A 9,642-nucleotide genomic window follows, 5' to 3' on the forward strand; every position below is an offset into this window, starting at 1 on the left:
TAGCTGCTAGATACTGCGCAATGTTCAGCCAGCCACTTTGTATCTTTGTCTACCATTTGGGGACTGGGATTTTTGTGTCCAGTAGGTTTCTCAGGGCGTGTTTGTGTGTTTTGCAGTGTTGAATTCTCTATGATTTTGATATAAGTGACTCCTTTCACATTACATAGAGTATTTTTTTTATCAGTTTCATCACTTTATTGTTTATCTAAAAAAAATACTGATTGATGCAGGTTTAAAAAAATGAACATATCTATTAAAATCACTTGAGTTGGGGATTGTGCAATAGTCACACAGAGGAACTTCCTATCACTCAGCTCAGAAAACCACATCACAAGCTGATAAATCCTTTAAAATATGTTGTAACTCCCTGTTTGTGGCACTGTCAAATTTGAACGTTGGTGTAATGTTCTGAACTGATTGTCAGTTCAGAACATTACAGCAGTTAATTGATGTCAGTGTTGGTGTATACCTTGCATCATTTCCTATTAGTACAACATTTTTTTCTAGGGCAAGAGTAGAGCCCACATGTTGTCTTTGATGCTCCCAATATTTTCCTTATTCTGTTGCAGTAACATTTTATCTATCAAAGCTGAAGGACATGTCATGAGTGACAAAGTCAAAATGCTGCAGTGACACATTACTAAAAACAGGGAAGCATAAAAACAGTATTTGGATTTTGCTTTAACTGTGCTGCTTTATTCAGTAGCTTTTATAGATGTGACAACATCTTCCTTAAGTGTCTTAACAGCATGCAATAAAGATTATTATATTATACTTTATAGTATTAGTGTAAGGAATTGACTCACATCCCACGTAGAGACTAGAGTCTGGCTCCAGTTTCTGCACATTCACTGGATTGCAGCAAAGGTGTTACAGATAGAGCTAATAAAGTTACGTTACTGATGATGATGACAATTCTATGTGCATCATATCACCAAACACAAATACATACAGTAAGAGGAACATTATATAAACCCAAGGTACAGTATGTAAACTCATAGATTAGAATTTTGTTCAGTGTACTGTAATGTACAAAAATATTGTTAAAAACCTGTATGATCATCTGACTGTTCGAGTTTCTTGCTGTGTGATTTTTCTCTGATGTTGTTACGTTCTCAGATCCCAGCAATAAATACTTACAGAAAAATGGTATTAATACAGATTGGAATGATGGCCAGATCTACAACAGAAGACCCAGGCTTTAATAAGTCACTATTATCTCCACAGTCACACAGATGTTTTCATTTATGGCTGCTTAGAACTAACAAGAACAATAAAGGTTTAACTTCAGTGTACTAGTATATTAGTACAACTCATGAGATAAACAGATGTAGAGATGTGTAGATGTGACATGTCAAACAAATACTTTCAGATTTGAATAACATGTAAGTGTGACAGTTTATTACTATGTTAAGGAAGATTAATAGTGATTGCAAGGCTCACGGTAATCAGTATCATGCAGTATAAATACATTTAAAGAGATATAACTACAAAGGTTAGATATGGTCTTCACTTTCAGGGGTCATAATGAGCAGTGATATGTGTATCAAAACGTGCCTCAGATGGTCTCATGTAAAATTAAAGGGTATTGAGAGGAGGTATTGTTATTGCAGCGGACAATTAATTGCAGCTGAGAACAGAATGACAATATAATAATAAATATTTGGCATATGACTTTTGCTGCTTTTAAACAGCATTCAGTCCAAACATGAGTGATGTTGGTCTCTCACATCAGTAAAGTCAAGCAGGTAAATGCACTCAGTTCATTTTTATTAACAATTGAATAAGATGAAGAAAAGGTAACATTAAAACTACAGTATGCCACTACATTATCCCAGACAATTTCATGTATCATGTAATATATAGTATTTCCCTGACCACGTTAAAATAATCTATACATTTTTAAAAACGGTAAACTTCATTTTCTTTTGTACTGTGATTTTCAAGGTAAAAATCTAATCTCTCAGGATTTTTTGAATCAATTTACCCTTTGGGCTAAGCATCCATCCATCCATCGTCAACCGCTTACATCGGGCGCAAGGCGGGGTACACCCTGGACAGGTCGCCAGTCCATCCTGACCTAGACTGCATGTCTTTGGATGGTGGGAGGAAGCCGGAGTACCCGGAGAGAACTCACGCAGACACGGGGAGAACATGCAAACTCCACACAGAAAAGCCGGGGCTACCGGGATTTGAACGACCTTCTTGCTGTGAGGCGACAGTGCTAACCACCGCACCACCGTGCCGCCCACTGGGCTAAGCATAACCTTTTCAATATCAATGAAACTGAGGGAATTCATCCAACTTTAGAAACTATTCTAAATTGGTAGGACTGCGGGGAGTCCACAGATGAAGTCGTTGATTTGTGTGATCTAAACTGAACATTTTTTGTTAAACTGAGCCTGACCTAGGCTATCTGTTTTCTCTTCTTTAAGAGTGGTGCATTTAACACAAGATCTTTTTTATTATTAATTATTAACACTAGTAATTATAATTAGCGTTCTATTATTTAATGTAAATATTGATAACTCCTAAATCTCAACACAACTGATATAAATATGTTTAGCTCCTGGTCCCACATAAAGGTATGGTTAGCATGAAAGACTCATTGTTTCTGTCAGCTTTAACTACTTCAGTTGAAAGGATTATGTGCATCCAGTTTTATAATTTGAAGTCAAACTGAACTGAAACCTTTGTGCAAAACTAAATCTAAATCAGGTCATTTAAAAGTAACTCAATGACAACTGAAACTCAAATTGTTCTCAGAGCCATGCAACACTTGCTCCCTTCCCCATGAGCAGGAAACATCTGTCAGAAACGCCTTGCTAGTTCGGCAGGTGAATTTTATTATATATATATATATATATATATATATATATATATTATGATATCATTTCTATAATCCACTCACAGTCCCTGACTGGTTTGGGATGGCAGTTAATATGGCAAACTGACCACACAAACATGCAGATTGAGACAGAGGACTAGTTTCTTTGGCGATCTTCCTGCTTCAGCGCATGACCTAACCACCCTTGTTACTTAACACATGCCTGCACAACTGTTTCCCATGAACTTGTTTCTCACTACTAAAGAGATAACATTTTCTGTACAACTTTTGTCATCGAATACACACAAGTGCCTTTTAACCTTATCAGCCTTACATGACTCTATCTGATTTTACTTCCAGATTTAGGTGTGGTCATTTTTCTCAAGTTGTTGTTTAATGGGTGACTGGACATGCACTCACTAAGGTTCACTTTCAAATTGCTAACTCACACTGACATTATTTTGAATACAGACATATTTTGGCATCAATGGGCAGCATCCCAGTGGCTTTTTCTTCAATTATGATGTAACCATAACATTAAATACCACACTCTACTCTACTAAGGTCTCAAGTTTGCTGCAGCGAGTCACATTTGGTTCTTTTCAGTGTTTTTGAGATGACTTAGTTACAGTCTGTTTTTTATTTATTTTATAAAAGCCTAAACCAAACAAAAGCATGAAACAGAGTTTCAAAACCACTTTGTGACAGTCCGATTTTATTAACATTACAGGATGTCATCACTGCTGAAATCACAGCCATGTGTTAATGAGAATTTTCTGCGTGTATCATCTTTTAAAAGGGAGCCATTATCAAAAGCGGTAAAACAAATGTGACAGCCTCGAGAGCGTCCTTTCTCCCTGGACCCTCATAAAGTCCCCACAGGGATAGTGTGATGAACGATTCAAGGCCAGCTCTGGCCCAGGGATGCTCCACTGAACCATGCTTTGATCTATCATCCGGCCTTCCCATATTAATGATGAGGTCACAGCGTTGAGGGTCACGGCATTGCTGATAAAAGCGCAAAGCCTGCTATTTGTTATGAGCCCAACTTGACTGATCATAACTCTTTTGATGAAAGGGGACATGATTTCACACCCCTGTGCTGTCACACCCAAGACATGCCCGTGTTCCTCATAATATAATGTCGTTTGAGGATCACAGTGAATGAGCCCTATCATAGTCAATATGGAACTAAATGAAGGGGTAGTTATCACTCGTGGGACAATGATTATGGTGTTTCAGGGGCAGTTTGCAACTGTGAGCCTCCTCCTGAACACACATACTTACTGTAAGCACTGTTAAAAGTTTGTAGGCTTGTAAGTTGTTGCTGTAGCTCAGATCCTTGAAGACATCTGACTGAGGAGATGGCCAAAACACAGGTTTCCTAAGGAAGTTGACTCTAATAAGTGCAGGCATTGCCTCAACATTAACTTTTGAGATATATTTACTCTATAGATTTTTTTACTTGTACTGTCAAAAAGTGCCATTTGTAGTTACTCTAAATATTTGGGGTGTAAATTATCAACTATGATTGTAAGTGCGTTATAAATGCTCTCCAAGACTCAGGTTACAAGTAGAAATCAGATTAATAAATTTGGAGGGTAAAAAGTATAACACCTTCATATAATAATAATAAATAGGCCATCTCCCCACTGCACTGTACCATACTGATTTCTACAAATAATACATCAACTTTACTGCATCTTGTGACCTGTTGTACTGACATACATATGCCATTTTAAGAAGATAAAACAACCATATTTTTGACATCAAGCTTATCAGCAATGATTACATTGTAGCTTTGAAGTTAATTGCTGAGATCTGGCAACAACATTGCTAATAAGAAGTATAACGTGTGGAATTTTTAAACATAGGAAGAGAAAACAAAGGGGAATGGTAAAGTTATTGCAAACGTTAACTTATACATAAATTTACCTGAATACATTCATTAAGCACACATTCACAGTTCTCCTGTGCAATTAGTGATTATCACTGTCGTGGGTACACTAACTTTCACATAAATCATTTAAATGATCTGGCTAAACAGTTGGTGCCATGCCCTGACGCGTTGTTACGATGCCGCTGTTCCCAGGTCTCAATACTTACTTTGCTACATTTTACAGTAAGGACACTATAAATATTGGGGATATATCCCTTGTTACTTAAATTACTATATTACCTATGTCTTATAAGCGCTGTGAACCTTTGTCTGTCGGTGGCATTTTTATGATTTTTCAGACTGTTCCTCTTTGTTAAATAAACGTGCAGTGCTTTTGACTGATGTTGCAGCAGATTGACTACAGATGATTTGGCCTCTCTGGAGTTCTTTCAGATGTTTAGCGTTGCTTTAAAAACTCCCATATCAAAGTGCTTTTTGCTTCTAGCTGGCAAATGCTGATAATTCAACCTTATTTGACCCACTTTAATAGCAGCCACTGTAAATGTGATTATGTTACTTCAGAGTTAAAGTCCTTTTTCATGAAGTATTTTTTAAGATAAACAATCATACAGTGAGTCATTGCAACTTACTGAATCACAAAATGCCACACTCCTCCTTCTATGTATGGCACTGATTAACACAGTTTGAGCTTTTAATAATAATTTGGGCTAATCATACTTTATTAAATCTGTATAAATGTATGTCTAAGCTGTATTTCTATGGCTCCCTCGACTCAAATGAAATATAAGGCATGAGCAGAATTTCACTAGCATATTTCTGGACTCATATTTTTTTCAAGTATTCAGTGTATTTAACTTTCAGCACTTTAATATGAGAAAATGTATAATATTCATTAGTGTTAGTATTCAGTGTTTCTGCCAGAATATATTAGTCTTGAACCGGAAACTAAAATCTCAATCAGAGCATTAAAACACAAAAATATGAAAGAATAAGAAACAGATCGTGTGAAAGCTAATCATACCAGGTGAAGTGTTTCCCATAGACCACAGTATTGAAACAGTTTAAAATGTCACCCCTCCACATCCATCATATCAGAGGCAAATGACACTGGCTGTCTGTTGTCTTATATTAATAAAAAAGCAAATATTGGCCACGAGTGTATGCATGTGTGTGTGTGTGTGTGTGTGTGTGTGTGTGTGTGTGTGTGTGTGTGTGTGTGTGAGTGTATGTGTGTGTGCTGTGACAGGCAGCAGTGTACCTGTAGTGCCTGCAGGAAGAGGCTCCCTGTGGTCGGCTCTCAGTCACTTCCTGCCCTGCCAACATATGGCCTCATCCCCTGGGAATCAGATCTCATTTGGATTGGTAATGAGATCTGCTGAACAATGTCGACTAACTGCAGCAGTTTCGTAAATCAGCCTCAGTTTTTGCCAAAACCGGCATTAGTACAGTGCCAAACTGGATGTGTCCAACCAACATTTTGATGTTGAGTAGATGAGGTTGGATGAAAATGGCCTGTTGTAACATTGAACATTTGTAGAACTACAGCACCAGAAATATCCAAGGTCAGGACCTAAATAACTCAAAACCATTTCCAAACCAGTTTTTAAATATGATTTTATTTTGTACTATTAGAATTTACATACGGTTATTGTGCTATTGGTAAATTAACTCCTGCCTGTCACATAGGGTTTAATATCAACTAGAGTATTAGGTAACTGTATCTAAAGTCATTGTTTTAGCCTTACAGAAACAACATTTTGAGAAAAAGTCATGCCAACATTTCGCTGATAGTTAGATAGATAGATAGATAGATAGATAGATAGATAGATAGATAGACAATCATTTCACAGTTTTAACTTTAAAATTACATTTGAGTGAGGGAAACGTTTTGAATGTTTTAAGATAATGCCATTTTTATCAGAGGGCTGTGAAGTACCTGGCAGATAAATTATGATGTTGAGTTATGAGCTTCATGCACACTTCACTTTCCCTCCACTTCCTGTGTGGGTGGTACAGTGGGTCAGGTAATATTTGAATGCTGGTGTTACTTAGTTTGCTAATGAAAGGATGCTGCAAGTTCTCTAATGGCTTGCTGTGAATGTCAGCAGGGACAATAAATTAAGCTGTGACATGGCACTCTCACCCCGACAGGCATGCTTTCCGATCAAGTGGAAGTCATCTAACAGGATCATTGCAATTTGTACACATTAACTCATTGATGTTTGGTATATTCAGCTCACAAAATTATTGTTGGGCCTAGCATTATGGCTGAACTCATTAGTGTTCTTAAGAAGCACACACCTTCCTTTTGTACAAGATAGTCCATTATCAACAGCTTATGTGCATGCAAACTTTACTAAGGGCACTGGACATGGTTGATTCATTAGCCTGAGACAATGTTGAAATGCTACCTGCATCACTTTGTGAAGTCAGGCATTACTGTGAATGTCTCTCTTTGTCTAATTTGGAGTGAAATTAAACTCAGCCATGTTACCATCCATAGACTGTTGTTTCTTCACCAGTTCTCTGTACTACCTTTCTTACAGGCCAATCTTCATACAAATGAAACCTTTCAGATATACCATAGACTGCAAGCTATCCTCTCACGCATAGGAATCTATTGGGGTTCACTGAATGAATCCCAAACATCAGAGCAATCACTGTACAGACTGAGTGGCATTCCTCTCTCCACTCTCACTCTAGCAGCCATGTTCCGCTTCATTTGAGCCGACATCCGGCCAGAGAATGATCTGAGCAGCCAGAGGAGTCTTCCCAGCCATTTTGTGGGCGTCTGGACATCCTGGGCTCCTCTGTATTCATTAGCAGGCTAGTCACAGCGGTGCGATGGAGCGGATCCTCTCAGCGGCCCGCAGGGACTGTCAGCAGAGTGACGGAGACTGATCGCAGGTGGACCAGCGAGGAGACCTGCCATAGATTAACTCGTCTGCCAGCAGGGGGACTCCATGGTCCCATTTGTTTTCAGCTCAACAGATAATTTTTCTAATTAACCTTTAAATGCATTGCTTGATGTTGCACTCACGGTGTGGAAAGACCACCGAGCACCTGCTAGACTTTTCTTTTAGTCATGGGTGTTTACAAAATAAGAATTGCCTTTTCTTCTCAAGTAGGCTAGAGGAGACTAGTCCTTGAACTGTGAACTGCTCTGAGAGGGAAACAACGCTCTGTTCAACACTTGTCAACTCCAAATACTAGAGAGAAAAAAAGTAAGTTGTTAACAATGGAATTTCCAGTGCGTGTGGTGAACATTTTGGAAAATGCACTTATTTTTCCATTCTGGCAGAGAATGTGATGAGAAGATGGATACCACTTTCCTACATTGCCATTAAGATGGCCAACAGCCAGTTAGCTTAGCACAAAAACTGGAAACAAGGCGTGGGAAAGTTTCCTGGCAACAGTCTGACACATAATCCCTCGTAAAACTGTGAGTGGTCCCTTTTACACTTTTTTAAATACCAATTAAACACATGAGATATTACATGTTAATAAGTGAGCTTTAAAGGTGCTGGTATGCATATTTGTTCACCAGATTTTGAGCCAGGCTAGTTGTTTCCCCCTTTTTCTGGTCTTTATGCTATGTTAACTGGCTGTAGCCTTATATTTATGTAGCCTTTATTTATATTTCAAAATTTCTCTACATTAACATATCCTTTTATTTTGAAAGTGTAATTGGACATTGCATTGTTTTAACTTGACCAGACGTTGCATATGTATTGTTGCCATGTTGACCGTGGAGCCCTGAATGTCGAAAAATGACAGAAGACCTTTTATGTCAGTACATACACAAGTTTATTTCAAACTAACCAAAAAAAATCATGTGTTTAAATCACAAGACCCAATTTACAGCATGCCGTGAAAGTTTGTGGGTTTGACTTATCTCTCAGATAACTCACTGTGACTCAGGACATTCAGTGTCAAACTTCATTTTTACCATCAAATGGTGCCCCCAGGGCAAGAGACAAATACATCTAGAATGGGAATCCCAAGAAGAGTTCCCCAAGCTTAGAGCGGTTCATACTTTAGATTAAAAAATGTGTAAATCCATAGCCATCTGGCTTGAGAAAAGGAATTTAGAGCTGTGTGGATGCCAGCCCGATGCCACATCTTGGAATGGGCTATTGCTTTCCAAATGGCTCTGGGCTGTGTCCCTTTCCATGTATTTGTGCAATATCATTGGCTTGTTTTCTGTCTGCCCTCCCCTCTTCCCAGAGTTTAAAAAGTAATCTTTTCTCAGAGCAGGGCTGTTTTTTGATAAGGAATCTAAACTAGGTCAAGGACTCAGAGTAAAGTCATTGAACAGTAATTAAAGCACCCGCCAATGCTACAGTTCAAACTGTCTCCACCATGAGCTTTGAGATAGAAATCCATTCAAGGATTTGGAGAGCCATTGTTTCACTTTCCTCATGAGTAAAATCATTTTCTTGCAATTTTTTTTCTGGGAAGCTGAGTCTGTAATTAAGAGAGCAGAGTTATTATCAAGCCACTGGAGGGACTGGAGAAGTGCTGCCTCTTCACCTATAATGTACAATGTGTAGTGTGCTGGAGAGACAATGTGGTGGCTCAGCAATCAGGATATGTCAACTTCTGCTTGAAAACTTCTTTTCCAAAACACTACAGATTTTATCCCTCCATATGTCCACAATAAAGGGCATCAAGCCTGTTAAATATTTGTCCATCAAATTAAAGCTATTTAAAAAGTTGATCCTGTGCTAATAAGAATTTTGTAAATTGCTGATATATCTGTGGTGTCAAGTCATAGATACATTTTCTGTGGCTGTAACATAATCGTATTGTGAAAAGTGATATAATAATAACAACAACAACAACAATAATAATAATAATAATAATAATAATAATAATAATAATAATAATAATAACAATAATATTGATTTCTGAA

The sequence above is a fragment of the Micropterus dolomieu genome, linkage group LG07 (assembly GCF_021292245.1).
Source record: "Micropterus dolomieu isolate WLL.071019.BEF.003 ecotype Adirondacks linkage group LG07, ASM2129224v1, whole genome shotgun sequence".
NCBI classification, from domain to species: Eukaryota; Metazoa; Chordata; class Actinopteri; order Centrarchiformes; family Centrarchidae; genus Micropterus; species Micropterus dolomieu.